General features: G+C 37.8%; 1 non-coding gene across 1 annotated transcript; it reads left to right on the top strand.

Moving 5' to 3' along the window:
• The first annotated feature begins 911 nt into the window (after positions 1-911).
• LOC130984032 (small nucleolar RNA R71) lies at positions 912-1015 on the top strand. The gene has a single exon (XR_009087993.1). It is a non-coding gene; the product is annotated as a small nucleolar RNA R71 (small nucleolar RNA).
• Positions 1016-20725: the final 19710 nt, after the last annotated feature.

Here is a 20725-nt window from a genome sequence, read left to right as displayed (position 1 = left end):
AAGGAGATTAATGGAATCTCTATGGTCTCTATATGAGCCTCAGATTCCTTTAGGTCCTCAATAGGGAACTTCTTCCTGTTTGAGAGACGTCCTAGGAGGTCTTCCTCACCATGATTTTTGTCCTTCTCCTCCCTTGTGCATTCGGCCATATTGATTACATCAATGGCCTTGCACTCTCCTTTTGGATTCTCTTCTGTATTGCTTGGGAGAATACTGGGAGGTGTTTCAATGACTTTCTTACTCAGCTGGCTACTTGTGCTTCCAAATTTCTGATGGAGGACCTTGTTTTACTCATGAAACTTAAAGTGGTCTTAGACAGATCAGAGACTAAATTTGCTAAATTAGAGGGGCTCTGCTCAGAATTCTCTGTCTGTTGCTGAGAAGATGATGGAAAAAGCTTGTTATTGCTTAGCCTGTTTCTTCCACCATTATTAAAGCCTTGTTGAGGCTTTTGTTGATCCTTCCATGAGAAATTTGGATGACTTTTCCATGATGAATTATAGGTGTTTCCATAAGGTTCACCCATGTAATTTACCTCTGCTATTGCAGGGTTCTCAGGATCATAAGCTTCTTCAGAAGCTGCCTCTTTAGTACTGTTGGATGCATTTTGCCATCCATTCAGACTTTGAGAAATCATGTTGACTTGCTGAGTCAACACTTTGTTCGGAGCCAATATGGCATTCAGAGCATCAATTTCAAGAACTCCCTTCCTCTGAGGCGTCCCATTATTCACGGAATTCCTCTCAGAAGTGTACATGAATTGGTTATTTGCAACCATGTCAATAAGTTCTTGAGCTTCTGCATGCGTTTTCTTTAAGTGGATGGATCCACCTGTAGAATGGTCCAATGACATTTTGGAAAACTCAGATAGACCATAATAGAATATATCTAATATGGTCCATTCTGAAAACATGTCAGAAGGACACTTTTTGGTCATCTGCTTGTATCTTTCCCAAGCTTCATAGAGGGATTCACCATCTTTTTGCTTGAAGGTTTGAACATCCACTCTAAGCTTGCTCAGCTTTTGAGGAGGAAAGAATTTATCCAAGAAGGCCGTGACCAGCTTATCCCAGGAGTCCAAGCTATCTTTAGGTTGTGAGTCCAACCATGTTCTAGCTCTGTCTCTTACAGCAAAAGGGAAAAGCATGAGCCTGTAGACTTCAGGATCTACTCCATTTTGTCTTAACAGTCTCACAAATCTGCAAGAACTCAGTTAAAAACTGATAAGGATCTTCAGATGGAAGTCCATGAAACTTGCAGTTCTGTTGCATTAAAGTAACTAATTGAAGTTTCAGCTCAAAATTGTTTACTCCAATGGCAGGAATTGAGATGCTTCTTCCATTAAACTTGGATGATGGTTTAGTGAAATCACCAAGCATCCTCCTTGCATTATTGTTGTTGGGTTCGGCTGCCATCTCCTTTTCTTGTTCAAAAATTTCAGAAAGGTTGCCTCTGAATTGTTGTAATTTAGCTTCTCTTAGTTTCCTTTTCAGAGTCCTTTCAGGTTCTGGATCAGCTTCAACAAAGATGCCTTTTTCCTTATTCCTGCTCATATGAAAGAGAAGAGAAAAAGAAAAAGGAAGAGGAATCCTCTATATCTGGACAAAGAGGATCCTTATTATTAGTAGAAGAAGAAAGGAATAAAAGTGGAGAATCCAATCACAAGGGTGAGGATAGAAGCAGTGATTGGAGATGAAGAGAGGTGAAGAGAAGTGTTAGTAAATAAATAAATAAATAGAAGAAGAGAAAAGATGGAGAATTTGAAAATAATTTTGAAAAAGTAGTTAATGATTTTCGAAAATTAAAGATAAGATATAATTAAAATTAAAATTTAAAACAATTAAAAAGAATTTTTGAAAAGGAGATGAGATATTTTCAAAAATTAAAGAGGGAAAAGTAGTTAGGTGGTTTTGAAAAAGATAAGAAACAAACAAAAAGTCAAATAGTTAGTTGAAAAAGATATTAAAATCAAATTTGAAAAGATAAGAAGATAAGAAGTTAGATAAGATATTTTGAAATCAAATTTTTGAAAAATATAAAATTTTGAAAAAGATATGATAAAAAGATAAGATAAGAAGATATGATAAAAAGATAGGATTGAAAAAGATTTAATTTTTAAAATTAAAATTAATTACTTAACTAACAAGAAACTAAAAGATATGGTTCTAAAATTTAAAGATTGAACCTTTCTTAACAAGAAAGTAACAAACTTCAAATTTTTGAATCAATCATATTAATTGTTAGCATAATTTCAAAAATTAAGAAAAAGATTTTTTTTTGAAAAACATTTTAAAGAATTTTCGAAAATTAATAAGAAAAATGAAAAAGATTTAATTTTTGAAAAAGTTTTAAAAAGATAAGATTTTTTTTTAAAATTGAAAATTTGACTTGACTTGTAAGAAACAACTAATTTTAAAAATTTTTGACCAAGACAACTCAAATTTTCGAAAATTTGGAGAGAAATAAGGAAAAGATATTTTTTTTTATTTTTAAATTTTTAATGATGAGAGAGAAAAACACAATTATGGATCAAAACCAATTATGCATGCAAGAACACTATAAATGTTAAGATGAACACCAAGAAGATCATGATGAACATCAAGAACATATTTTTGAAAAAATTTTGATGCAAAGAAAACATGCAAGACACCAAACTTAGAATTCTTTAATGCATGGACACTATGAATGCAAAAATGCATATGAAAAACAACATACAACACAAAACAAGAAAACATCAAGATCAAACAAGAAGACTTGTCAAGAATAACTTGAAGATCATGAAGAACACCATGAATGCATGAATTTTTGAAAAATGCAGGAAAAATTTTTAAAGCATGAAATTGACACCAAACTTAAAAATTGACTCAAGACTCAAACAAGAAACACAAAATATTTTTGGTTTTTATGATTTTATAATTTTTTTATTTTTATTATTTTTTTTCGAAAATTATATTTTTGAAAAACGAAAATAAAGAAAAAATTTTTGAAAGATTTTTGAAAACTTTTTTGAAAGGAAAATAAAAAGAAAATTACCTAATCTGAGCAACAAGATGAACCGTCAGTTGTCCATACTCAAACAATCCCCGGCAACGGCGCCAAAAACTTGGTGGACGAAATTGTGATCATGAATAATGGCTCCAAAGGCTTGGTGCTCTCAAACGTGAATCACACTTTGTCACAACAACGCACAACTAACCAGCAAGTGTACTGGGTCGTCCAAGTAATACCTTACGTGAGTAAGGGTCGATCCCACAGAGATTGTTGGTATGAAGCAAGCTATGGTCATCTTGTAAATCTCAGTCAGGCGGATAATAATTGATTATGGAATTTTGAAAATCAAATAATAGTAAATAAACAGAAAATAAAGATAAAGTTACTCATGTAATCCAATGGTGGGAATTTCGGATAGGTGTATGGAGGTGCTGTGTTCCTTCTGAATCTCTGCTTTCCTACTTCTTCCTTCTAGTTTTTCATCACTCCTTTCTATGGCAAGCTGTATGTAGGACATCACCGTTGTCAATGACTACATCCCATCCTCTCAGTGAAAAAGGTCCAAATGCTCTGTCACAGCACGGCTAATCATCTGTCGGTTCTCAATCAGGTTGGAATAGAATCCAGTGATTCTTTTGCGTATGTCACTAACGCCCAGCCTTCAGGAGTTTGAAGCTCGTCACAGTCATTCAATCCCGGAATCCTACTCGGAATACCACAGACAAGGTTAGACTTTCCGGATTCCCATGAATGCCGCCATCAATTCTAGCTTATACCACGAAGATTCTGATTAAGGAATCCAAGAGATATGCGCCCGGTCTAAGGTAGAACGGAAGTGGTTGTCAGTCACGCGCGTTCATAGGTGAGAATGATGATGAGTGTCACGGATCATCAAATTCATCAAGTTGAAGTGCAACGAATATCTTAGAACAGGAATAAATCGAATTGTATAGAAAATAGTAGTAATTGCATTAAAACTTGAGGTACAGCAGAGCTCCATACCCTTAATCTATGGTGTGTAGAAACTCCACCGTTGAAAATACACAAGTGATGAAGGTCCAGGCATGGCCGAATGGCCAGCCCCCCCAGATCTCAGAACTAAACGTCCAAAGATTGAATAATACAATCCAAGATATCTAATAAACTAGTAAAAATGTTCTATTTATACTAAACTAGCTACTAGGGTTTACAGAGGTAAGTAATTATATTGATGCATAAATTCACTTTCGGGGCCCACTTGGTGTGTGCTTGGGCTGAGCTTGATCTGTCCACGAGCTGAGGCTTCTCTTGGAGTTGAACACCAAGTTGTAATGTGTTTTGGGCGTTCAACTCTGGTTCGTGACGTGTTTCTGGTTCAACAGCATCAGCAGTCTTTTGTCAGCCTCCTATCAGAGTTTTGCTCAGGTCCATCAATTTCAGCCAGAAAATATCTGAAATCACAGAAAAACACACAAACTCGTAGTAAAGTCCAGAAATGTGAATTTAGCATAAAAACCAATGAAAACATCCCTAAAAGTAACTAGATTATACTAAAAACTACCTAAAAACAATGCCAAAAAGCATATAAATTATCCGCTCATCACAGCACTTGTCTATACTGATAAGAGAAGAGTGTCAAGCCATCCAAATAAGGAGTGGAAGGACACTGAACAACAAACCCCAGAGCCATAAGAGGCAAGAAGAAGAAGAAAAAATGACAGAAGACGAACGAGCTACAGCCCAAAGCATCATCAGGGGCGTTGAACGCCCTAAGAGGAGTGACACTGGCATTCAACGCTAGGAAGGGGGTAGCACGGGCATTGAACACCCAAACAGGGGAGACCAGACACATGCGAATGCTGGGAACACCTCTCTTAAACAATTTGGTAACCCTTCTTCAGGCACTAAAAATACTCATCCTACACCAAACAAAACTCATGAGTACAAGACCAAGATGCCATATCCTCAGAAACTCCGTCAGGTGGAGAAAGATAAGTAGTTTGCCTGGTTTGCAGATTACCTCAAGACATTGGAGATCAAGATCCCTTTTGTAGAAGCCCTTGAACAAATACCATCCTATGCTAAGTTTATGAAAGACATATTGAGTCACAAGAAGGATTGGAGGGAGGTAGAGACAGTCCTCCTCACTGAAGAATGCAGTGCAGTCATCTAGAGGAACCTGCCGAAAAAGCTTCAGGACCCTGGGAGTTTCATGATACCTTGCACCCTTGGGGGCGCCTGCACAAAGACAACTCTCTGTGATCTTGGAGAAAGCATTAACCTAATGCCTTCATCACTAGTAAAGAAACTCGGTTTAATCCAAGACGTCAAGCCCACCTGTATATGCCTTCAACTGGCTGATGACTCTGTCAAAATTCCATCATGAGTGGTTGAAGACATGATTGTAAGGGTTGGACCCTTTGCATTTCCCACAGACTTTGTGGTACTAGATATGGAAGAGCATAAGAAGGCATCCCTCATTTTAGGGAGACCCTTTCTGGCTACAGGAAGGACCCTCTTTGACGTGCAAAATGGGAAAGTGCCCCAGAGAGTTGGTGCGGTATTTTATAACCCACAAACTAACCGGCAAGTGCACAAGGTCGTGCCAAATAATACCTTACGTGAGTAAGGGTCAATCCCACGAGTAAGAATTTCAGAATGTAAGAAGTAAAGAAGTTGTGAAATATATGGAGAAATAGTTAAGGTTTCAGAGTTATCTATTTTTCCGGATTAACTTTTCTTACTAACTATTTTAATCATGTAGGATTTAATTTATGACAAACTATATGTGACTAGACCCTAATTCCTTAGACCTTCCTAGTCTCCTCTAAAATTCATTAACTGCCAATTCCTTGGTGAATTTATTCCAATTAGAGGGTGATGATCAAATTCCAGTTTATATGCCACAAAAATTCTAATTACCCAAAAATAAGATGATTATATGTCACGTATCCTGTTAAATCTAAATAATTAAAATTTAGGAGAAATTGTTTTCAAGCTGTTGTTCAAGTAAAGAGCTTTTCCAAGTTTTACAAGAACTCAAGTAGAAAGAGGGTCATACTTCCGTTCCACCCAAATTCATAAAATAAAAAGCGAAAACAATTCTTAAATTATAAATCCATGCATAAATTAAAATAGAAAAAGTAATAAAATCAATCCATACAAATAGACAGAGCTCTTAACCTTAACAATGGAGGATTAGTTGCTCATGGAATGTGGAATGAAAATTTGTATAGAATTCCCTAATGGAATCCCCCTAATATAGAAGAGAAGTCTCCCCTTTTTATAACTAATTCTAATTAATTTAAAATCTAATATCTAAAATTAAGATAATATCTTTTCCTATTTTAAAATCAAATTTGAATTTAAATTAGAATTAACTAACTACTCCGCGTCCTGTAACGTGGGGACCACTTGGCTTTACTGGATCTGCGCCTAACTTGGGTGCTAACGTGGCGCATGTCACGCGTACGCGTCGATGGTCTTTTTCCCGAGTCACGCAGATGCGTCGCTGTGAAATTCTTCAAATGACGCGTACGCGTCAGTCATGCGCACGCGTCGCCATGGAAAGCTCCAAATCACGCATACGCGTCAATCACGCGTACGCGTCGCTCTTCGCTGCCATCTCCTTTTGTTCTTGTGCTGTAGAAACTCCATCAAATCCAGCCGAATGCTACCTAGAATAAACAAAATTGCAAAAGACTCAAAGTAGCATTCGTATTGGCTAAAAGATAATAAATTCTTTATTAAACTCAACAAATTAGATGCAAATTCACTAGGAAAAGATAGGAAAGATGCTCACGCATCACAACCCCAAACTTAAACTGTTGCTTGTCCTCAAGCAACCAAAACTAATATAAGCTTAGAATGTGAATTTGCATGAGAATGAGAGTTCGATTAAGCTCATGTCTCTTCTTATAGTGGGATTTTCAACTGCAATCCTGAATAGTTTTGGCATTTCATTTTATCCTTTGAAATTCAGAATGATTGAAATCCATAGGAAGTTAGAATTCAGAGAGTGTTATTGATTCTCCTAGTTCAGTATGTTGATTCTTGAACACAGCTACTTTATGAGTCTTGGCCGTGACCCTAAGCATTTTGTTTTTCAGTATTACCACCGGATACATAAATGCCACAGATACATAACTGGGTGAACCTTTTCAGATTGTGACTCAGCTTTGCTAGAGTATTCAGTTTGAGGTGCCCAGAGTTCTTAAGCACAGTCTTTTTGCTTTGGATCATGACTTTAACCGCTCAGTCTCAAGCTTTTCACTTGACACCTTCACGCCACAAGCACATGGTTAAGGACAGCTTGATTTAGCCGCTGAGGCCAGGATTTTATTCCTTTGGGCCCTCCCATCCATTAATGCTCAAAGCCTTGGATCATTTTTACCCTTTGCCTTTTAGTTTAAAGGGTTATTGGCTTTTTCTTCTTGCTTTTCTTCTTTTCTTCTTCTTCTTTTTTTTTTGCAAGCTTTGTGTTTTTCACTGCTTTTTTTTCTTCAAGAATCAATTTTATGATTTTTCAGATTATCAATAACATTTCTCTTTTTTCATCATTCTTTCAAGGGCCAACAATTTTAACATTCATAAACTTCACTATAAAAAATATGCACTATTCATGTCATGCATTCAGAATCACAGAAAATACTACCACATTTAAGTAAATAAAACTATTCTTTAATATCGACTCACTTTCTTGTGCAAGATATCACTTCTGTATTTTTGATTTGGATTCAAGCTCAGTGAGTAATACATGAGACATCTTTTCAGAATTAAAGCAATAGGGAGAACTAACCTAGTCCTAGGATTCTAAATAATAAAGGATCATGCAGCAAACAAAGCAACATAGCAGAAAATCGGAACATAACATAGAAAAAAGAGGGGAGGAATAAAAATGAAAGGAACTCAACCACCTTAGTTATCCTAGCGGTTGCTTTATTTTGTAGGTTGTGCTCCTCAGTGAAGATGATTCGCCTCCCTTTTGGTGCCATTGGAATAAACAGAAAACCCTTAAGCGAAGCGTCAACACCAAACTTAATGTTTGCTTATCCTCAAGCAAAGAAAATTTGAAAACAAAAACAAATAATAATATGAAAAAAGAATAAAAGGATAAAGGAACAAGAGAGAATTAGGATTGGGAGAGAGAGAAAGAAAATTAAAACTGGGTGGCGAACTAGTGTAATTGTGCGGCGCAGGCGACGCGTACGCGTGTAGCACGCGTATGCATGGGCCGCGGAATTTTCTTAATGACGCGTAAGCGTCAGGCACGCGTCCACGTGCCCTAGGTTTTGTGTGATTCGCGCGAAGCCAGCCACGCGCACCCTCAACTCTCTATTCGCATGGTTTGGGCACCAATATTTTCATACAACGTGTGTGCGTCATGCACGCGCACGCGTGGATGAACATTTGTGCAAATGATGCGTACGCGTTAGGGATGCGTACGCGTGAACAAGTTTTGTGCTTCTAGCACACTTCCATCCCCAAGCCAACACAACTCTCTGCCCAACATATATTTACGTCAAAATTCAAGGTCACGCGTACGCGTCAGTCACGCGTATGCATGGAGTGCCAAAATCATGAATGACGCGCACGCGTTGGGCACGCGTACGCGTGGGCTTGTTTGTGCAAAAGGCACCATTCTGGTGCCACTCCCGCGCCACTCTTTGTTTATTTTAATTTTTTTACGCACACCCATCTGACGCGTATGCGTCAGCGACGCTTGCACGTCGGGTGCTCTTTCTTCTTTTTTTTTTTCATTTTTTAATATCCGGTTCCTGTTCTAAAATAGCTGTATGATTAGAAAATTAGTAAGAACTCAATAAAAATCAAATAAGTATGAAAACTACTACTACGAAAAATAACTAAGAATAAAAAGGAACGATCATACCACGGTGGGTTGTCTCCCACCAAGCACTTTTAGTTAAAGTCCTTAAGTTGGACATGTGGTGAGCTCCTTGTCATGGTGGCTTGTGCTTGTACTGATCCAGGAATCTCCACCAATGTTTGTAATTCCAATGGCTACCGGGATCCTAAACTAGGCGCCTAACGCCTTCGAGCAAGTTGAAGCAAGTGACAAGGCCCCAAGAGTGTTGATTGTGGGAATGAATTCCAGGGTCCCAAACCTTGCTTTTACATCCATCTTCTTGTGGATCACCATTGTTCTCACCGGGTGGCAAGCAATCTGAATTCTCACAGAGACATCTAAACAACCTTCTAGACCTATTTAATTGAGCTTTACACCAATCCTTGCACTTCCATTTGGAGCATGCAACCATATTGAACCTTGCTTGATAACTCTTGCCACTAACCATCTTCCTCTTACTCTTAATGCCACAAAGAGCTCTAAGTTGACCATCCGTCTCCAGTAGCCCATATTCAAGTGGGAAAGTAAGGGTTAAGGATAGGAATTTTACCCACTTGAATGTTGTATTGGATGGTGATGGCTTTGGAAGAGGTCTTGCAAGCTCCACTCCCTTGTGTTCTTCTTTGAATTCATCTACCTCTTTGCAAGCTTCCTCAATTTCAATCTCTTCCTCTTGGTAGCTTTCTTCTAATTCAATCCTTTCTTCATTGCTTACTAAGGGCATGGGAGGTTGTGCATCTTCCTCTTCTTCTATATGTGAGGGTAGAAAGTTCTCTAATTCACTGGAGTATAAACTCCTTTGATTGATTTCCTCACTTTCTTTCATAGGATCTTGAATTGTATATATTGGGAAGGAATTTGCTTGTTCTTCTTCCTGGTTCTTGATCATCGTCTGCACATAATTCTCTATATTTTTGACACTCGTCTTTATATCATGTAGGAATTCTTTCATGAGGAGTTCAAGATCTGATGGTATTTGAGATGAATAAGGAGATGGTGGCTCTTGATATGCATAAGAAGGAGATGATGGTTCTTGGTAAGTGTAAAAAGAGGATGGTTCTTGGTATGGATAGAGAGGTGGTGGTTCTTGGTATGAATATGGAGATGGTGGTTCGTGGTATGAATATAGAGATGGTGGCTCTTGATAGCTGGAACATGGAGCATTGAAGTTTCTTTGGTTTTGACTTTGCCAACCAAAATTTGGATAGTTTCTCCATCCACAATAATATGAATCACTACTCAGGTGTGAGTAGTAACCCATGTGATCTCTCTCCATTATTTTTCCTTAGCACAAAACACCAAAAAGGATTAAACGCACCATGTGGTAAACAGGAAAGCAAAGAAGAAAGAACAGAATTCTAAGAATTAAAATAAGAAAAAATTAAAATAAAACTAACTAGGAAACACCAAACTTAATTTCAGAAATTAAGAAAAATATTGGTGGTATTAATTTATTTAATTTTTTTTTCGAATTTTTTTATATTTTTTTATTTTTATTTTTTTTCAAAAATATTAAAAATAGATTTTAATAAAAAAATAAAAAAATGCCTAATCTAAGAAACCAAATAACCAGTAGTTGTCAATCACAGTCAATTTCCAACAACGGCACCAAAAACTTGGTGCAGTATTTTACAACCACAGACTAACCGACAAGTGCACTGGGTCATACCAAGTAATACCTTACGTGAGTAAGGGTTGATCCCACGAGGATTGATGGATCAAGCAACAATGATTGATTGATTAGCTTAGTTAGGCAAGCAGAAAAGAGTGTTTTGGTATTCAAAGAGCATTAAATAATAATTAAGAATTTCAGAATGTAAGCAGTAAAGAAGTTGTGAAATATATGGAAAAATAGTTAAGGTTTTAGAGTTATCGATTTTTCCGGATTAACTTTTCTTACTAACTATTTTAATCATGTAGGATTTAATTTATGACAAACTATATGTGACTAGACCCTAATTCCTTAGACCTTCCTAGTCTCATCTAAAATTCATTAACTGCCAATTCCTTGGTTAATTTATTCCAATTAGAGGGTGATGATCAAATTCCAGTTTATATACCACAAAAATTCTAATTACCCAAAAATAAGAGGATTATATGTCACGTATCCTGTTAAATCCAAATAATTAAAATTTAGGAGAAACTGTTTTCAAGCTGTTGTTCAAGTAAAGAACTTTTCCAAGTTTTACAAGAACTCAAGTAGAAAGAGGGTCATACTTCCGTTCCACCCAAATTCATAAAATCAAGAGCAAAAACAATTCTTAAATTATAAATCCATGCATAAATTAAAATAGAAAAAGTAATAAAATCAATCCATACAAATAGACAGAGCTCCTAACCTTAACAATGGAGGATTAGTTGCTCATGGAATGTGGAATGAAAATTTGTATAGAATTCCCTAATAGAATCCCCCTAATATAGAAGAGAAGTCTCCCATTTTTATAACTAATCCTAATTAATTTAAAATATAATATCTAAAATTAAGATAATATCTTTTCCTATTTTAAAATCAAATTTGAATTTAAATCAGAATTAACTAACTACTCCGCATCTTGTAATGTGGGGACCACTTGGCTTTATTGGATCTGCGCCTAACTTGGGTGCTAAAATGGCGCCCGAAAATCACCCCTCAGAATTTTCTGCATTTTCTGCACGTGGCGCATGTCACGCATACGCGTCAGTCACGCGTACGCGTCGATGGTCTCTTTCCCGAGTCATGCGGACGCGTCGGTCACGCGCACGCGTCGCTGTGAAATTCTTCAAATCACGCGTACGCGTCAGTCACGCGCACGCGTCGCCATGGAAAGCTCCAAATCACACGTACGCGTCAGTCACGCGTACGCGTCGCTCTTCGCTGCCATCTCCTTTTGTTATTGTGCTGCAGAAACTCCATCAAATCCAGCCAAATGCTACCTAGAATAAACAAAATTGCAAAAGACTCAAAGTAGCATCCATGTTGGCTAAAATATAATAAATTCTTTATTAAACTCAACAAATTAGATGCAAATTCAATAGGAAAAGATAGGAAAGATGCTTACGCATCAAGAGTCAATGAGGATGAATTCGTACTGAATGCTGTCAAGGCCATGCAACACCCTGACTCCCCAAAGGAATGCAGGAGGATTGACACCATTGATTCCCTAGTGGAGGAGATGCATACAGTTGAGGAGCTAGATGACATCCTTGAAGATGCCATCCCTGACATGGAGGCATCAGACGAGCAGGAAGAGGCTTCAGAGGTTCCTAAAGGAGAGAATAAGCCCCCCAAACTCGAGCTCAAGCCACATTCATCATCCTTGAAATACGTATTTCTGGGAGATAGGAGCACTTATCCTGTAATCATAAGCTCTTCCCTGAAGCCACAAGAGGAGAAGCACTAATACAGGTGCTAAAGACACTTAAAACAGCTATCAGATGGACCATAAGTGACTTAAAGGGAATTAGCCCAACCAGATGCATGCACAAGATCAGGCATGAAGATGATGCCAAGCCAGTGGTACAACCACAAAGGCGTCTGAATCCAGCCATGAAGAAAGTAGTGAAAAAAAAAGTCACTAAACTGTGGGAGGCTGGGATTATCTATCCCATCTCAGATAGCCCCTGGGTAAGTCCTGTCTAATATGTACCTAAGAAAGGAGGAATGATAGTGATCCACAATGAAAAGAATGAACTTATTCCTACGAGAACAGTTACAGGGTGGCGTATGTGTATTGACTATAGTAGACTCAACAACGCCACAAGGAAAGATCATTTCCCCTGTCATTCATAGCCAGATGCTAGAGAGACTGGCTGGACATGTATTCTACTACTTCCTGGATGGTTATTCAAGCTACAATCGAATTACAGTAGACCCTCAGGATCCGAAGAAGACAATATTCACATACCCATACAGTGTGTTTGCTTACAGAAGAATGCCATTCCGCCTCTGTAATGCACCTGCCACCTTTCAAATGTGCATGCTCTCCATATTCTCTGACATGGTTGAGATATTCCTTGAGGTATTCATGGATAACTTTTTTATCTTCGGAGATTCATTTGATTCATGCCTTCACCATCTCGCCTTAGTTCTGAAACGATGTGATGAGGGAAAATCGATTCCACACAAACTAACCGGCAAGTGTACGGGGTCGCATCAAGTAGTAAAACTCACAAAAGTGAGGTCGATTCCACAGGGATTGATGGATTAAGAAACTTTAGTATGGTGATGAATTTAGTTAAGCTAATGTTGATGAACTGGGTGAAATTTGATTAACAGAGAATAAATTGCAAGAAACCTAAAGTGCAGAATGTAAAGATGCTTGAAAAGTAAATAGCAAGAAGCTTAAATGGCTGAAACTTAAAGTGCAAGAAATTAAAAGGACTGAATCTTAAATTGCAAGAAAGGTAAATAACTGAATCTTAAAGTGCAGGAAATTTAAAATTGCAGAAACTTAAATGACAAGGAAACTTAAATTGCATGAATTATAAAGGGATTTGGGTACTGAGAATCAAAATAGAAAAGAACAATGTAAATTGCAATGAAATCAGAGAGATCTAAGTTGAAAAAATTCAAAGAAAATGATTCATCAGGGATTGGAGATATTATAATCCTTCATGAATCAATTGGGTCTCAACTCCTTTCTCAATCATATGAGTAGATCTATGGCAGATTGAAATTGATTGGATCCCAATTCCTTGGCAATCCAATCTCTCTAATCACAATCAATCTTGCCAATTCCTTGATCTAATTGTCATGAGAAGAGGTTAAGTGCATTTCTCTCATCCATAAGCCACACTAACTCTCAGGATCTCAATTCTTCCTGAATAGTGTTGATCAAGAGAGTCGTGAAGGATAGAGCTCCAATTCTAATGCAAGTGATTCCCCTTCTGAGGCTCACACAAGAATTCACTGAATTAAACCCCCTTCCGGAGTGAGTAATTCACAATCAACACAAATGAATAGAGAAGAAGAAAAATTTCATTGATTCATTGGAATTACAATAGAGCTCCTCCCCCTAATGAAATTGGGGTTTAGTTCAATATTTCTCTAGCATAAAACAGAAAAGAAAAATTGCAAAAAACCCAGAACAGAAAAAAAATAAAATTAGATCTCCAAAAAAACTCTAAACTTTAAAAGGACTCATCAAAAGAAGAGCTCTCAAGAAGATCCCTATGAAATCAAATTTTCCTCTATTTATACACTTTCCAATTCAGTCATCAAGTACTTGGAGTGGGCTTTTTGGCCTTTGATGAAATGGGTTAGTACTTAGTTGCAGCTTCAGAAGAACATAGCGTTCTCAAAGAGAGCACAACCCTCATTCACTGACGTGTACGCGTCTCCTGCGCGTGCGCGTCCCTTGATATTTTTGCACATTGATGCGTACGCGCACCATACGCGTGCGCGTCGTCACTATCTTCAGCCTCAACCATGCTTGTGCATATCATGCATGCGTGTGCGTCCTTTGGTAGCGTTCTTTAAGTGAGCACTACGTTCGCGCCATGAGCACTCCCCACGCACGCGCGTCATTTGCGCGTGCACGTTGATGACAAATTATCAATTCCAAGCTTCCGCGCCATCCACGCATTTGCGTGCTTCTTTCCAGATGCCCCAACCACGCGTGCGCATCATGTACGCGTGCACGTCGGTGGCAAATCTTCAATCCCAAATTTGAAATTGTTGCAGGCACTCGTTCGAAGTAAACGTAGCGCTCTTTTGTAAACGAGCACTGATCACACCCACGCGTACGCATCATGCATGCGTACGCGTGGGTCTTCCATAATTCTTGCCCTATGCGTAAGCGTCCTGTACGCGTGTGCGTAGCTAGAGTGCATAGTGTTCTTCAATTGAGCGCAGAGTTCTTCTGCAATGCTTATTTATTTCATCTTTTCACCTGCCATTAATCAAACATGCAATAAAAGTCTCACCAAAATCATAAGGTTTTGCATCATTGATAATAATCACCTAATTCTTGCATAAATCTCATGATTTTGTATAAAATTAATAATGTTTGATTGTATCAAGATAAACATGAAATTCCACTCCAATCACTTTTTGTACAAGAAAGTGCATAAAATCTAATGAAAACAAGTAAAATTGCTAGTAAAAACTAGCCTAAAATGACTTGTCATCACGATATCAAGAAACAAACCTGGTTTTAAACTGAGAAAAATGTCATTTCATGGTGACTGAAGACATAGTTCTTAGACATCAGATTTCAAACAAAGGCATAGAGGTTGATCAAGCTAAAGTAGAAGTAATTGAATGATTACCACCACCTACTAATGTTAACACAATCAGAAGTTTCTTGGGACATGCAGGATTCTAAAGGAGGTTTATAAAAGATTTCTCCAAAATTGCGAAGCCCGTACGTAATATCCTAGCCACGGATACCCCTTTTGTTTTTTACAGGGATTACCTGCATGCTTTTGAAACTTTGAAGGCAAAGCTTATCTCTGTACCTGTCATCTCAGCACACAACTGGGATTTTCCATTCAAACTCATGTGTGATGCTAGTGATTATGCAATTGGTGCAGTCCTCGGACAGAGACACGATAAGGTCTTGCACGTCATCTATTATGCCAGTCATATTTTAAATGACGCGCAAAAGAATTACACTACCACAGAGAAGGAATCACTTGTAGTGGTCTATGCCATTGACAAATTTAGATCCTATTTAATAGGTTCCAAGGTCATTATCTATACTGACCATATTACTCTCAAGTAATTTCTTTCCAAGCAGGACTCTAAACCAAGATTGATAAGATGGATATTACTCTTACAAGAGTTTAACATAGAGATTAGGGACAGAAAAGGATCAGAAAATCAAGTGGCTGACCATTTGTCCCGGATTGAACCTACAGCAAGGACGTCCCTTCCCACTACTGAGATAGCTGAGACCTTCCCTGATGAACAACTCTTTGCAATACGCAAAGCACCTTGGTTTGCAGATATTGCAAATTACAAGGCGATAAGATTCATTCCCAAGGAATATAGTAGACAACAAGTTAGAAAACTCATCCATGATGCTAAGTACTACTTGTGGGACGAACCATATCTTTTCAAGAGGTGCTCGGACGGTATAATCTGCCATTGCGTATCTGAGGAAGTACGCAGCAAATCCTATGGCATTGCCATGCCTCAGATTATAGAGGTCATTTTGGACGTGAGTGTACAACCACCAAGGTTCTTCAGAATGGTTTCTACTGGCCAACGCTCTTCAAGAACTCCAGGGCATTTATCCGCAACTGTGACAGTTTTCAACGTGCTGGAAATCTACCTCATAATCATGAGATGCCATGACAAGGGATCTTGAAAATTGAGCTATTTGATGCATGGGTCATAGATTTCATGGGCCCTTTTCCATCTTCATATTCGAATATATACATCCTTGTGGCAGTAGACTATGTATCTAAATGGGTTGAGGCAATCACATCACCCACTAATGATACTCGAGTAGTGATGAAGTTCCTTCAGAAATACATATTCAGCAGATTTGGTGTCCCAAGGACACTGATCAGTGATGGAGGCAGTCACTTCTGCAACAAACAGCTCGACTCCATTCTGCACCGTTATTGCATTCACCACAAGGTGGCAACTCCCTACCATCCGCAGATAAATAGACAAGTTAAAGTCTCCAACAGGGAACTCAAGAGAATCCTGGAGAGAACAGTGAGCACCTCTAGAAAAGATTGTGCAAGGAAGCTTGATGATGCCCTCTGGACGTATAAAACAGCTTTCAAGACCCCTATTGGGATGTCCCCTTACCAACTGGTTTGTGGCAAGGCATGTCATTTACCAGTGGAACTGGAACACAGGGCCTGCTGGGCGACCAAATTCCTCAACTTAGATGCCAAAGCAGCAGGAGAAAAGAGGTTGCTCTAGTTGAATAAGTTGGATGAATTCCGTCATGCTTCATTTGAGAATGCTAAAATTTATAAGGAGAGGGCCAAGAAATGGCATGATAGGAATATATCTTCCAGAATCTTTGAGCCTGGCCAGAAGGTCTTGCTCTTCAATTCTAAACTCAAGCTCTTCCCTAGGAAGCTCAAGTCTCGATGGACGGGACCTTATGTGATCACTGAAGTGTCACCTTATGGTCGTATTGAGCTCTAAAACAGACACTCTGACAAAAGATTCACCGTTAATGGACAGAGAGTCAAGCATTACCTGGGGATAACGTTGAGCAAGATAGCTCTACACTGCTACTAACATGACAGTAGTAATTTTAAGCTAATGACATTAAAGAAGCACTTGTTGGGAGGCAACCCAACCATATGCATCTTTTAGTTTATTTCAGTTTTATCTCAGTTTAATTTTTTATTTTCAAGGTTTTCCCAGGTTTTCTAATGTTTGTGATAATGTGTAGCCAATAGAATAGAAACAGGAACGCATAGGAGAGAAATAGAACACTCTGGAGGGTTTCCCTTATTGGCGTTCAACACCAGATGGAGGAAGGGAGCATGGGCATTCAACGCCCATAAGGGAGGCAGTCCTGGCATTCAACGCCAATGATGCCAAGGCATCTTAGGCTAGTTTCACTAGCATTTTTCTGTTAGTTTTAGTTGTTTTATGCATTTTCTTGAGCTTAAAGTAACCAAGAATGGTTAAATGAATAACAAAGTAATAAACCATCCAAACAGTATGATTTTGATGCAAATTTCATGAGTTTTTAGTTATATTACTTGAATGCTATGAATGAAATATTTCTCATGAAATTTTGCAAGACTTTGATGCAGTTGTTTGGATGATTTCAGGGAAGAAGAGGCTAGGCAAGGAAGCAACAAAATCAATAAAGGAAGCTTGAATATCACATGTGGAGTTTAAGCTCCAGTTTAAGCTTAAACTGGAGCTTAAACGCCAAAATCATGAAAGCTGAGGAAAGGCTGAAAGTGGTGTTTAACCTCCAGTTTAACCTTAAACTGGAAGTTAAACGCCAGAATTGAAAGTGCCAGGGAGCCATTTCCACGTTTAAGCTCCAGTTTAACCTTAAACTGGAGCTTAAACGTGTTCGACCATTCTCCTCCAGGGTTGCGTTTTGCATTTCCACGTTTAAGCTCCAGTTTAAGCTTAAACTGGAGCTTAAACGTGTTCGACCTTTACCCTCCAGGATGGCTTTCCTCCATTTCCACGTTTAAGCTTCAGTTTAACCTTAAACTGAAGCTTAAACGTGTTCGACAATTCCACACTCCAGGATTGCCTTCTTCCATTTCCACGTTTAAGCTTCAGTTTAACCTTAAACTGAAGCTTAAACGTGTTCGACTTATATCACCTCTAGGAGTGTCCAACGTTTAAGTTGCAGTTTAAGCTTAAACTGCAACTTAAACGCCACTAATTGAAAAGGTTTCTGGACCAAAGATATTGCAGTTTAAGTTAGCATTTGAGCACAAACATTAACTTAAACGTACTCTGGTATGAAATCCAATTGAATATCATGGTTTATGGGATTGGGCCTGAAGAATTGATGAGTCTGGAATTTCAATTTGTTGAGTCATGTGTCAGTACTTGATTACCACTAAGTTGGCTCAATGAATGTTACAGAATTGGATCAGCAGCCTCATCAGGATTATGGATCATAAACCCAAGGCAAAAGGAAATCAGGAAAAGGCCTCAAAGCCCAAGAAACACAACAGAAGCTCAATTTAGAAAGTGTATAAATAGGATAGAATTTAAGTTTGAGAGAATTTTGATCGGAGAACTTTTGATCATTTTGCTAGTTTTCATCTTTTTGTAATTGAATTCAGAGCTATGACTCACTAAACCCCTTTCATTGGGTTAGGGAGCTCTATTGTAATTCAATGAATCAATCATAGTTTTTATCTTCTTCTTCAATCTTTTCTCTTGAATTTTTGTTAGAAAGCTTCTCGATCTAATTCCATTGGTTAGTTGTCTTCGGAAAGAAACTATCCATAATTGGAATCCTTCGGAACCTTGGGAAAGGAATGGAGGATTCATGCTAGAGAAGCTTTCTCACAGTGAATTGGATTGGGGTTTGGATGGATATTGTGACATGTAATCCTACCAAATTGTGGTTCATGAAACTGTGTGGTATAATCAGTGATCGAGCATCATCTCTTCTTATGAACATTTAAACCAAGGGATTGGGAATTTGTTTGTTTTTAGAGAGAATTGGTGAGCCAAGGGATTGGGATCCAATCATATAAGATTGCCAAGCAAAATTCAATGAATGCATTGGTTGAGGAAGGGATAAAAATGTTTTGATTCGGAGATCTCAATATCTCCTGAAACCCAATGAATTCCCCATTTCTGATCTACCACTTTCTATTTACATTCTGCAATTAAATTCATGCAACACCCCGATCCCTTTTTAATTTCAGCAATTTAGCTTCTCGCTCTTTAATTCATGCAATTTAAGATTCCGCAATTTCCATTTCTTGCCATTTACGTTTCCCGCCAATTTTACATTCCGCAATTCTCATCTAAATCTTGATTCTGCTCAACTAGAACACACTTCTAATCCGAATTGCTCAATCAACCAATCCTTGTGGGATTCGACCTCACTCTATTGTGAGTTTTTACTTGACGATAACCGGTGCACTTGCCGGAAGGAATTTTTGCCGATCGTGCAATTTCCTAAAATCGTAGCTATCAAGTTTATAGCACATCAGCCAACAAGGGACCAAGCTCTCTTTTCTTGGGGACAAGTAAACTTTTTATGTTTGGTATTGCAGAGCAAGCTCTGGGATTATATTATCATCGAAGGCACTAAATGAAGGTGAATCATCTTTATGGAAGATTAGTAGTCACTATAACTGAGGTGGTTAAGTTTCATTTTCCCTTCCTTTATCTTATTTTCTGTTTTATATTCTAGCTTTTGCATGATCACTCTTAGGAATTATTTGCTTTAGTAGTTTATTTTCGAAACTTCTATGGGTATAAGATATCCTATCTATCCCTCATCAAGCTTAAAGGATTTTTTTTCAAAAAGAAGTAGTAAGATTCACAAGGTCTCGAGTTATATCATGAGTGATTCCAATTATTTTGATGTGGTGGCCTTGTATTTATTTTCTGAATGTATAAATTAGCTGTGAATATTTGATATTGAAGTTGAGCATATTGGCTCTTGAAGAACAGTGAATTTAGAGAAGTATTATTGACTTTCTGAAAAATAAAAAAAATTGATTCTTGAAGCAAAAGAAACAGCAGAAAAAGAAAAAAGCAGAAAGAAAAAAAAAAGAGAAATAAAAGAAAAATAAAAATCAAAAGAAAAAGCAAAAGAAAGAAAGAAAAAGAAAAAGAGTCAAAGGCTTTGAGTATCAATGGTTAGGAAGGTCAAAATTAGCCTAAAAAAAGGTTAAAATGAGCTACTTCCCCTAACTATAAGCTTGTGGTGTGAAGGTGTTAAGTAAAAGGCTTGAGACTGAGCATTTAAAGTCGTGATTCAAAGCAAAAAGAGTACGCTTAAGAACTATGGGTACCAATGTCTGGGAATTCTAGCAAAGCTGAATTATAATCCTAATGGGTTCAACCAGTTAAGTGCCGTGGCGTTTATGTATCCGGTGGTAATACGGAAAAACAAAACGCTTAGAGTCATGGCTAGGCTAAAAAAGAAGCTGTGCTCAAGAATCAAGAAAAGCTAAACTAGAAGAATTAAGAATATTATCCAGATTCTAGTTCCAAGGGATGCTAATACTTTTGAGCTTCAAAGGAAAGTGAAGTGCCAAAACTGTTCAGAAGTAAAAGGCTAATAGTCCCATTCACATATTTTTAACTAAACTTCATTAACAACTTTGAGACTTAGTGTATTTTTCTCTTCCACTCATCCTATCTTGTCTTTCTTTGGTTACTTGGGGACAAGCAACACTTTAAGTTTGGTGTTCAGATGAGCGGATATTTTATACGCTTTTTGGTATTATTCTCTTAGTGTTTTTAGTTACATTTCATCAAGTTTT

The sequence above is a fragment of the Arachis stenosperma genome, chromosome 5 (genome assembly GCF_014773155.1).
Source record: "Arachis stenosperma cultivar V10309 chromosome 5, arast.V10309.gnm1.PFL2, whole genome shotgun sequence".
Classification (NCBI taxonomy): Eukaryota; Viridiplantae; Streptophyta; class Magnoliopsida; order Fabales; family Fabaceae; genus Arachis; species Arachis stenosperma.
The sequence above is the reverse complement of the archived record's forward strand: the minus strand, read 5'-3'. Positions and strand labels throughout refer to the sequence as shown.